The sequence below is a fragment of the Sceloporus undulatus genome, chromosome 3 (genome assembly GCF_019175285.1).
Source record: "Sceloporus undulatus isolate JIND9_A2432 ecotype Alabama chromosome 3, SceUnd_v1.1, whole genome shotgun sequence".
Lineage (NCBI taxonomy): Eukaryota > Metazoa > Chordata > Lepidosauria > Squamata > Phrynosomatidae > Sceloporus > Sceloporus undulatus.
In genome coordinates this window covers 44,051,688-44,062,705 of record NC_056524.1, presented here as the reverse complement: position 1 = coordinate 44,062,705, position 11,018 = coordinate 44,051,688, and the positions used below count along the sequence as shown (strand labels likewise).

The 11,018-nt window shown below is 39.4% G+C and overlaps 2 protein-coding genes across 3 annotated transcripts in view; one reads left to right on the top strand and one right to left on the bottom strand.

The window, feature by feature from the left end:
• CMSS1 (cms1 ribosomal small subunit homolog) overlaps window positions 1-11,018 on the top strand; it is a 257,043-nt gene that overhangs the window by 46,949 nt on the left and 199,076 nt on the right. The window lies entirely within an intron of this gene.
• Window positions 1-11,018, bottom strand: part of FILIP1L (filamin A interacting protein 1 like) — a 231,808-nt gene that overhangs the window by 44,063 nt on the left and 176,727 nt on the right. The window lies entirely within an intron of this gene.

Below are 11,018 nucleotides of genomic sequence, written 5' to 3'. Positions count from 1 at the left end.
AATAATAATAATAATAATAATAATAATAATAATAATAATAATAATAATAATTTGTTTATTTATATCCCGCCTCTTCCATTTGGGGATCGAGGTGGGTAACAGCAGAGTTTATAGAATACAGAAATGATAAAACAACAGAATCCCCCACCCTCCTAGCCCACCCTCCCTAAAATACAAAATTATAACAATAAAATAGTAGATAAATACATACAAAACAATTATATCAAAAGGTGTTAGTCATTAAACAAGCAACAGCTAATATGGGAGCATAATATGGACTGAAATGCACTGTTAGCCAGCAGATTCTTGTTATGGAACCACTGTGAGGTGCATTTGTCTTTTCTCCAGGTCCACCAAAACTCACTGTGAAAGATCAAGTTCAGTTCTCTGCCTGGGAGTACTACTTGATCTGTCTTTGTTAGCTGAAACATGATAGCTGGCATCCTGTTAGTGCCATATATAGGTGTAAGGCCATCCTATGCCAGAGTAAGGTTGTTGCAAATGTTGGTATTCCCTTCCACCCTTTGGCCATTGCTACCAAAGCCCCCTTTGAGCTACTGCAGCATTCCACATGACCATTCTTTGGCTGTAGGAGAGCAGGGTGGTGTGGATTGGTGTCACAGCTGACTATATCCCTGTAGCTAGTAGACACATTATCTGCTGAGGTCCCTGAGTGGATGATATAATCATTATGCCTCTGACTATGAGGACAGAGCCAGAAGCTTGTCTGATCCTCCCTACTCTCCAGCAACCAAATGATTGCCATGGTGTGGGGCTGTAAAGGCTCACCAGTGAGTCTGTGGGAAGTTGAATGGCTACCTGTAGAGTAGTTTTGCAAGTGGAACTATGACCTTGTGCTATGGCATACAAGATGTTATCCTCAGTGCTTTTTACTGTTTGAAGCTGGTATGCCACCTGCAGCCTTTCCTGGGCAGGAGTGATCTGGCAACAGTGAGCCCTATTCTGGTAACATCTCATTTAGACTACTTTGGTGTTGTTTGTATTCTGCCCCAGAGGATAGTTTAGAAGGTTTATACAGCAGCCAGAATTTAATTTTTGTTTTGTTTTGTTTTGGTGAATGCAGTCCATGCTGATGTGCTTCTTTGTTAAATTCAAACTGACTTTGGGCTTTTAGGCCTTACATGGTTTGGGATCCAGCTTCATTAAGGAATGATTCCTCCCCTTTCAGCTTTCACAGATGGTAAGCTCTTTCACCAAGATTCTTCTCAAAGTGCTATTGCTGTCATCAGAGATCAAGTGTATGGCAATAAAGGAGAAAGTACATGGATTGTAAAATACTCTCATCCCTCCATATTTGTGGCTTTGATATTTGCAGATTTGATTATTCACAGATTTGATTAATATGTTCTATCTTGGAATATCTAGGTCCTCCAGTGCAACTCTGTGTTCAACTTTAACTAAAAGACCTAGAGGCCTGTTACAGACTTCCAAAATAAAGCTGCTTCGGGTCTCTTTGGAGGTATGCTGTTTAAATGACGCATGGGTCCTAAGAGTCTGGAGGTCGCGCCAAAGCCACACTCCCTTCCTAAGTACTGGAGTGCAGCTTTGGTGCAGCTTCTGGATTCTTAGGATGCATGCATCATTTAAACAGCATACCTCCAAAGAGACTCAAAGCAGCTTTATTTTGGCAGTCTGTAACAGGCCAGAGATTCCTAGAGAGAATACTCTACTAGGCATTTGTAGCTCCTCCAGTGCAGTTCTATGGTCTGTGTCTTTTGGATGTTGACCAGAGTTGCACTGGAGGACTTAGAGATTCCTAGAGAGGTGTCCTCTCAGGTAAAAACATGGTGGTTTTGTTACTTGCAGTTTTTCCATATTCATGGGGGTCTGGTGTCCCTAACCCTAGCAAATATGGAGGGACATATGTATTCTCAAGAGCACCTTACCTTCTTTCATTGTTTTTTTTCCAACTGAGACATTTTGGTAAGCAATATTTGAAATTAAGTTTTCCACTCTTCTGTTTTATTTTGCTGGTTGTTCAGTTGTGTCACTTTATATTTATTTCAACAATTCTATCTAATATGTTATCATTTTGGATTTTAAGTTGCATTATGAATCCACCTGATATTATTGTTTATGAAAAATTGTGTAAAATTACCATAATAAATAAATAAATAAAATTTCAGGCATTTTGCAGTCAAAGATGAGACATATTAAGAAGAAATGACCAACTACAACAAACCCAAAACTTAAAACAAGAAATTATGAGACAATACAGTGCTTGTGTTGAAGAAGAAAGTATATCATTCCTGGCATGTGATTTAGGAAGACAAATAATACCTGGGTGGCTATGGACATAATCCATAAATTTTATATCAGTTGTGCCATGATCCACTTTTTCTTCCCACAAATAGCAAACTAGAACTCAAATATTGCCTTTGAAGAACCAATTTAGATATATTTGAGGTCTCAGAAAATGCAAGCTTGTGTCAAGGTTTCTGATATCAAAATGAATGAGCATTTCTTATTTTAAGAACAATTTAATGAAGTTCATGAATTATATTAGAATGAGAAGAATCCTACTCACTGAAGTTACCTTCTCTTTAGTATACTATGGGCAGAAAAGTGCACAACTTGCTTCAAATTGCAGAGGGCTGCTACATGCTCATAGTTACTGAGGATCAGTTTTTGATTTATGCTAGAAATAGAAAATGGAAGCTAAGAAAATATGAAATACCTAGAGAAGACACTAAGAAACCTGTAGTTGTACATAAATCTTTGGTAGGCAATTACTACATGCATAATAGCAAGCTCCACATTTCTGAGTATGGGGGTACAGCTCCAGTATATTAACTGTTACGTGTTATCAGTATGGTAGCTTGGCTTAAATGGAGATTAATGGTCCCATCACTAAATGAAAGACATGAGTTGTGTTGCTCAAACTAGAAGTGAACGCAGGGCAAGGAGATCAAGACATCTGATTTGTACACCTGTTTAACAGATGGTTGTGCTATGTTGAATCATCCTGATCACTAACAAGATGTACAAGTAACCTTCATTCCAAGTTGTGGGTATACCCAAGTTGTGGGTATTCTGCTAAAAAAATTACATTAAAAAATACAGGGGCATTCAAAATAATTAAGAAAAACTGGATTATTTGGCCTACTGGAATCTCAGAAGAACCTTGTTTCTTAAACAGGGAGGATCAATTGCTATTATTAAAAAAGCCAAGCTTTAAAAAGACAGTGATATAAGTCTTTGCAGAGGTTGTGTAGGTGGCCTGCAAGAGAAAACTTGTCCTACGCACTTCTTATTAAGAGGAGTTGCACATTTTCTCAGTGAAGCTTTTGGGCAGAACCTGTTAGGAACCAAGTCTGTTTATATAGTTGCCTTTTGTTGTTATTCTTGTATAAGCTTTGGATTCTTGCTTCCACCAATCATTTAAAAAGTATCTTATTTTTCTTAGGTTTCAGTGGAGATAGCCAATGTGCTTTAAGACATATCTTTATGTCCATAATGTTTTAAATAAATTAATTGGAAGACAAGAAAAACTGAGTTTGGCACTATACAGACCGCCCAAAAAGGGCAGTCTGCCTGCGCCTTCTTTTGCTGTGCAAGGGACCCGTAGCGGACAAACCACGTGGTTCCCTTGCACAGCAAAAAGAACCCGCAAAAAGTGGGTTCTTTCTGCGGTGCCGTAAGGACGTCGCAGTGCGTCAATGGCGCACTTGTGACGTCCTTATGGGAGCGTGACGTATGGACACTAAGCATCTGTCACATCAAAATGGCAGCACCCATATGTATAGGACACCGCCATTTTGACGCCCTCGTCACGTGCTAGGGGTGAGGCCAGTATGGGCGGTGCGCCCTCGGCTAACCCCTAGCACGTGATGGGGGTGCCACATAGGCCCGTCTGGATCGGGCCTTTATCAAGAAACAGTCATTATGAATCTGGAATCACTTAGTTTTTGCACTTTTCCTGCCATGTGCAATCACAGCCTACATGGTACATAGAATTCTGCCTTTATTGCACTATTGCAATATAATTTTTAACTTCATATGGTACTTTCCAAAAGTATAGCCACAATATTTTTGATAATTATGATGCTGTAATAATACATTCAGTTACTAATACACATTTTGTTATTTTTTATTACAATATATCTCTTTTAAATAGAATCTCTCACAGTAGCACATAACTTGTGATAGTTTCTATCTATGTAAAAACTGCCTCCTTCCAGTTGCAGATCCCTGCCTAGTTGGATGGTTATATCTGTACTCTAGAGGAACTGTGCAAGTTTATTTCTTTTGAGGAATTTGTGCTGAACTGACACAGTGCTTAATATTTCCCACATGCACTATTCTGGGAAATAAATTTCAAAGGAAATAACTGCACTTAAAAATGTTGATCTATCTGTGTGGATGATTAATGGATGATATAGATATTTGTCTTGGTCATTTTTCTATACTGGGAAAGTACTTTGCTAATATCTTGGGGACACGATCTAGCCCAAGATAAGCATTCAGAGATCCTACTTAGAGAGGTAAGTGTGAACTTCCCAATGAAATTCACAGGATCTTGAAACACTTGATTTGGCTGGATCTTTCTTCTGTAATAAAGGTCCCTTCTTAAGCATATTTATATGAGATCCATCTTGACCTGGCCATGGGCCTGGGGTCTCTTTCCCTAACCAGCCCCTTCTTTCCTGGAGTGAATGCCTTCTTCAGGGATGTGATGCCAGTGACAAGGTGATGTCTGCCAGTTCAATTGTCAGAATCCATGCTTTTAAAGGGTGACAGATAGTAAGTTCAATAATAATAATAATAATAATAATAATAATAATAATAATAATAATAATAAATAATTAATTCTTCTGTTCCATCTCTCTTTCAACAGTTTGCATCCTGACAGGGAACACACAACTGCTAGAACTGTGGAGATCAGAAGGGTAAATGAAATGAAAGCCCAAGTGGCAAGTGGGTTTGTGGTATAATAACCAAAAAAGCAATACAGTGGGCCCTTCATATTATAATACAGTGCTCCTTCAGAGCGGCCCAGGACCCCTATGAAAGAGGAAAAATCGCAAATAAAAAAAACACTACTGTTTTTACCTGAGAGAACATCTCTTTAGGAATCTCTAGGTCTTCCAGTGCAAAACTCTGGTGAACATATGTCAGAAATTGACCATAGATTCATGCTGGAAGACTTACAAATGCCTACAGAAGTGTTTTGTCTAGTCATTCCTAGGTCCTCCAATGCACCTCTATGGCCAACTTGTGGCAGAGTTGCACTGGAGGTCCAAAAAATTCCTAGAGAGAACATAATAATAAAATCCTCAAATAATTAAATCCGCAGAAGTCAAAACCACAAATGTGGAGGGATAACTGTAACAACAACATCCTAACACCTTCAGAATGTATACTTGACTCCTAGCATTTTAGTTTTTGAGCAGTTTAACATGTGTAGCAAAATCTAGGCAGGGTAATGTAAGAAAGCTTCTTTTGACATGGGAAATCAAGAGATTAAGTGGAAAGCTTTAAACAACTGCACCAGTAGAAGCTACTTAGAGTGCAGGAAAGGCATAGCCTTATTTATTTAGTTAAAAACATTGTTATATCTTTTTTTAAAAAAAAAATTAAATCAAAATATCTAAAGTGGTTTACAATACAAAACATAGAATAGAACCAATGTGTATAATAAAACAATGAAACCCATTAACAATGAATTAAATACAAGGGGTGTCCTGAACTTTGTACTTCAGCTGCAATGTTTTTAAAACAGTTGATACTAAGCAGAGTGTGTTCCAATTCATGTTGGGAATAGAGCATGTAGAGAGGTAAAGTTTAAGCCTTCTATCCTCCAATGCGGTCCCACCTCCCCCAACTTCAAAGAGGATGTCAGGCTCACAACAGGAGCAGAAAGGCTTAAACAATTTTTCTGGCTAGTCTGCTGTCCTGATTAAAACACAGGTAGGATTATTATTATTATTATTATTATTACTATTATTGTTATTATTATTATTATTATTATTATTATTATTATTAGAACCAAAAGCATGACTTTGCTGCAAGCATTATATTTAATGTAACATGTAGTTGGACCCAGAGTACAAGTATATGACATCATGGCAGTTGCTGAGTCAATCTTTTACTTTTTTCTTACCCCACAAAATCTCTCAAGCACAATAATAAATAGAGAGGCATTATGTCATATAGGGGAGAGTAAAGCCTATTAAATGGAGATACCCTGAGGGCAGGATGCTATTGCTAGTTAATGGGGGAATGCTTTTCACTGATTTCATATTCCAGGATATAAATATTTTTAATATTTTTGTCTAAAATGTTAAAACTATTTGTCTTCAAATAAAATTCTTCATAGAAAAAAAGACAGTGTGATAAACAGATAATGATGTAATAGTCAACAACTTTTCTATAAATGCTGGAGGGGAGGGGGGAAAAGAATATTCAACATTTTACAACTAGCTTTATGAACCATTTTGTTGAAATTTCATATGGCATATGTAATTGCTGCTGCTAATAATTACAAAAGAGGGCAGAGCAATTTCCTTGCAGCTTGCAGTTACATTAACTGGGGAACAGTTCAGTTGAAAGGAATTGAGTAATGGAATATGAAACTTGTCCTGCAGAGCTACTTCAACAACACATGCCTGTGCATGACTACTCACATGTAAGATCCATTGAGTTTAGTAGGTCTTTCTGTGTTCAAGTAACAATGTAGCCTGAACAGTTTATCACTTGCCAATTACCATTTGTGGCTAAATATTATTAACTTAGGGACGAAATAGACCACCCCATTGGAACGGCATCCTGCCACCCCTTTCAGTGCCAGATCAGGGCCACGGCAGCCGCACGCTGCACCCTGATCTGGCGTTTTTCTGGCCCAAAAAGAAGTGGCAAAATGTTGCTACTTTTGGAGCTGGAAAAAGGGTGCCTTTGCAGCTGCCATGACATTTTTTCAGTGCTCCTTTTGCTGTGTATCATCAGGATGCCATGCCAAAGGAGCACTGTGATGCTGCCTGCCATGCAATTGGGCAGGCGACATGACAGTGGCTTGGGGATGGAGTCGGGGCATACATCGTGCGGCTGCCATGCCCTCACTCCACCCCAACGCCTGTCCTTTTGGCCAGTCTGTTTAGCCCCTTAGAGATGATGAGTTAGCATCAGGATTGATTGAACATTTTCAATAGATTAAAGAAAAGAAGGTGCAGTAAGTGCTGACTCCATATTGTATAGGAATAAAACAGGTTTCCTACATTTCAAACAATTTTTCAGAGAGTTTTTAATTAGTCTCTTGTACTTCACATAAATTTACATAAATTCAATGTAGACAGTTAGGAAATTGAAACAGTTAAAAGACTTCCCATACCTTGGATCAATCACTGATCAAAATGGAAATTGTGGTCAAGAAATTAGAAGACTAGGACTGGGAAGGGAATCTATGAAAGAACTTCACAAGATCCTGAAGTACAGAGATATATAACTGAACACTAAAGTTAAGTCTATACCATTGTATTTCCGATACTATGTAGGGGTGTTAGAGCTGGATGGTGAAGAAAACTGACAGAATATAAACTCATTTGAGATGTGGTGCTGGAAAAGATTTTTGCAGATACCATGGACAGCTAAAAAGATAAACAAATGGGTCCAAGAACAAATCAAGTCTAATCTCTCTCTAGAAGCCAAGATTATTAAATGTAGGGTGTCATACTTCAGGGACATCATAAGAAGACATGACTCACTAGAAAAGATAATCCTTAGACAAGTAGAAGGCAGTAGGAAGCAAGGAAGTATGCCCTGAGTTTGCAGGATGTAGGTAGGGTGGTTGAGGATAGGATGTCTTGGAGACGTCTCATTCACAGAGTTGTCATGAGTCAAGATTGACTTGAAGGCACTTAACAACAACAGCTGTTCTCCTTACAATAGCTTGACATTTAATAACGTTTCTTTCTGCCTTGACATAAAAACTTCACCTTTTGATTTCTGTAGGCCAGGCTGCTGTTAAAGTCAGACAGAACAATTTCAATCCATAATCAGTATAGGTAGATATGGGGCCGCCCCTTTGAACACCCGGTTGGGGCCGCAGCAACCGCAAACCACGCCCCCAAACTGGCTTTTTGCTGGCACAAAAAGAAGCAGCAAAATGCTGATCCTTTTTGAGCTGTCATAAAGCCAGCTTTTCCACCACCACCGCAGCTTTGTGGTGCTCCTGCGGCATGTGGCATATAAATGCTGTGCCACTCGAGTGCTGCAAAGCTGCCCGCCGGGTAGTTGGGCAGGCAACATGATGCTGGCTTGGGGGTGGTGTCAGAGCATGTGGTATCTAAGAGCACATGTGGCGCTCTGACGCCACTCCCAAGTCGGTGCAATGGGGCGGTCTGTTTCGCCCCATTGATTCCTTGCATGAATTCATTGGCTGGCATCCTGTTAGTGGCATACACAGGTATACATCAACCTTGTGCCTATGCCTGCCATTTTTCATTGATGGAAAGCGTGGTACAGTGAGTTCTCAATATCCATGGGCTTGCTATCCATGAATTTAAACATCCATGGATGGCAAACCCCATTGCTTTCAATGGTTGCATGTTGTTCCTGCCATTAAGGACAAGGGACTCAAGTTCCTGCGTTTTTCCTTATCTGTGATGGGATTCTGGAACGGATCTCTCATGCATACACAGGGTGGACTGTATTCTCTTCCTCCTCCTGCACCAACCAAAGCCCATTCAACTTATTGCAAACCCCTGAAGCCCTTCCCCCAGCTTTTCCATTCCTGGTGATGAGGCAAGGGTGTTCAGAGTAGTGTTGGATTATGTCTCCATAGCCAGAAGCAAAATGATTACATCATCTGCTGAGACCTCTTGAGGATTCCTGTGGACCTCAGTTGATGATGTAATCATTTCACCTCTGGCTATGTTACCAGGAATATTGCCAGATGTTTCTCTGATCCCCCACCCCAGCATTGAATGACTGTGGAGGGATGCAGCAGCTCTACTCTAGGTTTGTCGGGGATCGGTAAATGGGCAGCTGTAGTGTAGTTCTGCAGTTCTGAACCAGACAGAATGTCAGCCAGGATTTGTACTGCTGTCTTTCCAAAACCAGGTTTTATAAATGGAAGATTCTGGAAATACTCTTTCCTATTTGTCATGTGGAACTGCATCACACTTGTATGTCAGTAACATTTTGATGATCAGACCTTCCTGTGAGAGTTTAGGGGGAAAAATTGGGAGGGGGCTATTATTTCCAGAATACCCCGATCAGCTAGGCCAGTGGTCGTAGTGGCTGGGGAATTCTGAACTGTGGTCCATAATGTAATTTTTCCAAGCTCTGCTTTCAGTCTTCATAAATTCAAAATAGTCCAAAAGTACTGTAGTCTACTTTTAAACTAGCTAAAATAAATAAGAGCTTAATTAATTGTGAATAACTATTTTTTCCACAGATTCTGTAGAGCTTTAAGTAATTTGGGGTGTATTTTTATATTGCAGTTAATCTGTCCTTCTCATCCTTGCCAGTGATCAAACTATTGTTTTTCAGGAATTACCTGGTGGGATTTATTGCAAGGCAATGGGATAAGGAATGGTTATTTCCACTTCAGTTTCTCAAAGGAACTTCCTTGTTTCTCACAGTTTTTGGCAATTATATCCTCACCAGCTCTCCTCCTGCGACTCTCCTCCTTCTCCTACGAGGCAATCATAAGCCAGCCATAATAGGCCCAAGGAATGGTTACTGAAAACATAACATGATAATTTTGCCTACAATGCAATGTAGTCAGCACCTTTAAGTGTGCTAAAAAATGTGTGCATGCACAGTAGGGCTACCCCCATGAATGGCAGTAGTGACCCAGGTTCTGAAACCCTAACAAATATCAAAAGTCACATACATTGTGGTTTGATTTTATATATGACACTGAGTTCAAACTTCATCATTGTAGCTGTAGTTGCAAGCTTCTGGGGATTATGATGCATGTTTTTAAGGATAAATATTTTGGAAGTCTTTTTAGTGCTCAGACAGCTATACGGTCATCAAGCCAGTGGTAGGGAAAGTTCCTTTTTTGGACCACAATTCCTAGGACTTGCCAGCCCAGATGGGCACTGTCTGAGGGACTGTGGAAGTTGTGGCCCCAAAAGTAACAGTTACAAGCTCTGCTTCAAGTAGGTAAATTTGGGCTAGGAGTTCAAGCAAAGTACAGTATGTTGTTATGGGAACAGAAATATTTGCATGAATGTCCTTTTGCAGAATCATCTCTGTAACTCTGAGTTGAGACCCAACACCCCTGCTGCTGAAAGACAAGAGTGTTCCCTAAGTTTAGGTATACTTGTGGGATTCTGTTCATGACTTTGGAACATTTAGGCCTGCCAGCCTTGTGACCTCAGTCATACCAGTGGCAGTAAATAATCTTGTATGTTAATTTTCATCCTGAATGATGTTCTATGTATGGTCTTCCAACCCACTGCTTGTATGTTTATGTGGGAATGGCCTTTCATATTTTCTGAGGCAATCTGTTTGGAAAAACTTAAAAATGCACAACCTCATTTGATCGTGAATGAACAAGTCCTCTGTGAAAACGCAGGCTAGGTCTGGAACTATAGCAAAGTTGGGCGTTTTGTTTTTGTTTTTTGTTTTTTAAAATGAAGCATGTTTGATCACCAGTATTGATGATACTGGAATTAAGTGTCTTGCAAAAGAATCTTTCTTCTATACACTGGAGGAGAAGTTGTTTTATGTAGGATGGCTTCTTCAAAGCAACATGACTTAGTTTGCAATATTCCAGTTCCTTTCTGACGTTATTTTTTCTGGATTATGAGTCATGGATGTCATTATAGTTGAAAGTTCATGTACAGAATGAATAAACTTCAGAGGAAAAGAAGTTAAAAGAAAACAGAAGTGTGAATAACTGCTAATGACATGCTCCATGGCTCCTTTCAGTCTGCCATTTCATCATACAGTATATAAAGGGGATAGCAGAGAGATACCTTTCTTGACATTTAAATGGCAACACATGTTTGAAATAGTGAATGGAAATTATAGTTGAAAAAAGATTG